Genomic DNA, 2,375 nt, shown 5'->3' with positions numbered 1-2,375 from the left:
AATTGTCAACGAATTCATTTTCCCTAGCGCCACACTTTACAAAGAGGGTTTAGATATATTGTGGATTAGTTAAAATATATCTTATGATATTTAACTGGATGACATGATAGCATTAATATTTTGTTCTCATCAATTAATTTTAAGTTCCAATCTCATTAACAGAAATGTCATTTAAGCATTTATTTAGAAACTTGATAAAGCTTTTCTAGAATAGATATGAAAGAATATAGATATTATACATATATAATTTGGTATATGATTTCTTCTGTATATTTTCACCTCAATTTTTAAAAAGTATTATAGAAAACTATGTGGACTATGCAAAAAGAGAAATGTAAGCATTTCCCTACCAGCTACTAAGATTTTTCATAATACCACTGCAATGAATATAGAGTATTATTTAAGAATCTTTACAAAGGTTTGCATGTATAAACTGTGAATTTAAGTCAATTATACAGACAGTATATAGCATCAGCTTCATATGAGGGTTGCTTACTTTGTACCTCCATGAAAACTTTATATTCAGATGGCAGTTAGTATCTAAGCCAACATAACATTTTTAAATTTAACTAAATATCAACATTTTTGGTTTAATTTATTTTTATATTTGGTAGTTTTCTATTGCTACTGTACTAAATTATTAGAAGCATAATGGCTGACGTATCACACATTTACCAATCAACAACATCCTTATAAATGGAGAAAAGATAAATCTTGTGAAAGACTTAATGTTTCTTCACTCAGTCATAAACAGTCAGGAAGCAGCAAACAAGAAATCAAACAACATATTGCATTGGTCAGATTTGCTGCACAAGACCTTTTTAAAGTGTTGAAGAGCAATGACGTCAGTTTGAGGCCTGACCCAAACCATGGTATGTTCAACAATCTCATATGCATATAAAGTTGGACAGTGAATAAGGAAGATACAGAATTGATGTGTTTGAATTATCATGTTGGAGGAGATTATTGAATGTACCATGGATTGCCAAACAAATCTGTGTTGAAAGAAGTACAGCCAGAATGCTCCTTGGAGCCAGCATGGCCAGACTTGTCTTTTTTACTTGAGACATATTATGAGGAAGAACCAGTCCCTGGAGAACAATATCATGTTTGGTAAAAGAAAAAGAGGAAGACCCCCAATGAGATAAACTGGTACAGTGGCAGCATCAGTAGGTTCAGGCATAGTTATGATTGTGAGGTTGATGCAGGACTGGGCACTGTTTCGTTTCATTGTATATAGGGTTGCTATGAATTGGCACTGACTCAATGGACCCTAAAGAAACCAACACAATTATTCTATAAAAATTATATTTCTTTCATATTTAAAGTGGCAAATTAATTTTTTTGTTAAAGTTCTATAAATTTGGACTTTGAAATGCATTTTCACATGTATTTATTAATTTAGTTTTATCCTTTATAATCCATATCTCTTTTCAGTGTAAATAATGAGACAATTTCCATGTAACTTAAGAAAACATTTTAAATAAACATACAATATGAATAAAACTTTTATGTTGATAAAGTCAAACTTAAAATGTGTGAGATTTTGATGATGCTTATTCCTACTTAAATGTATAGTGATTGAAAGAGGTGATAGTCACATACAGAAAAATTACACTAGAAGTTAGAGTTGTCTTGATTTTTAAATTGCCTTAGTCATTCTATATAAATCAGAATAAATCATTCTATATAAATCAGATGTAAGTTCAATATATCTGGCAAATTTTCCTTAGCACAAAATTTCATTTTCAGTGTAAAATTAAGCAATTCATTTTCATAATGTATACAATAGTTAAAATTTGTTACATCTGACAACTTCAGATGACTCAGAAGGTATAAAAATAGCTCGATTTATGTTGCTGTCACCATAAGCAAATTCAATCACACCAGTAATAAGTCCTTCCTTTTAGTAGTTGAAATCCAGAAATCTTAGAGAAATACTTCCTTTTCATGTTTTGTTGTATTTTTCTTGGTCTTTCTTTTCATTGAGAAAATTCATATCACCAGTGACTATTACCTTTGGTTTATGGTTGGATGAAAACTTGGATTGAAGCACATCTATAAATGTCTGATCATCTAAATATTGTAAATCATTTAATCTCTTCATTCTTCAGTTTCACCTCTTGTCTGTGAGTTTGTTATACTGTGGTGGCTTGTGTGTTTCTTTGATGCTATAAGCCAGCCATGTGACCAATATTTTGAATAATAGCAGGATCACTCATCGTGGACAGCTTTCCGCAGAGTTTCCAAATTAAGGTAGATTAGGAAGAAGCAGAAGCAGATCACTTTAGAACGGTTAGGTACTGAAAACCTCATGTATAACTTAGAACATTGTCTGATACCGTACTAGAAGATGAGACCTTCAGTTTGGGAGG

This window comes from Chrysochloris asiatica, unplaced genomic scaffold, assembly GCF_000296735.1.
Source record: "Chrysochloris asiatica unplaced genomic scaffold, ChrAsi1.0 scaffold00005, whole genome shotgun sequence".
Taxonomy (NCBI): Eukaryota; Metazoa; Chordata; class Mammalia; order Afrosoricida; family Chrysochloridae; genus Chrysochloris; species Chrysochloris asiatica.
This window is presented reverse-complemented; position numbering follows the sequence as displayed.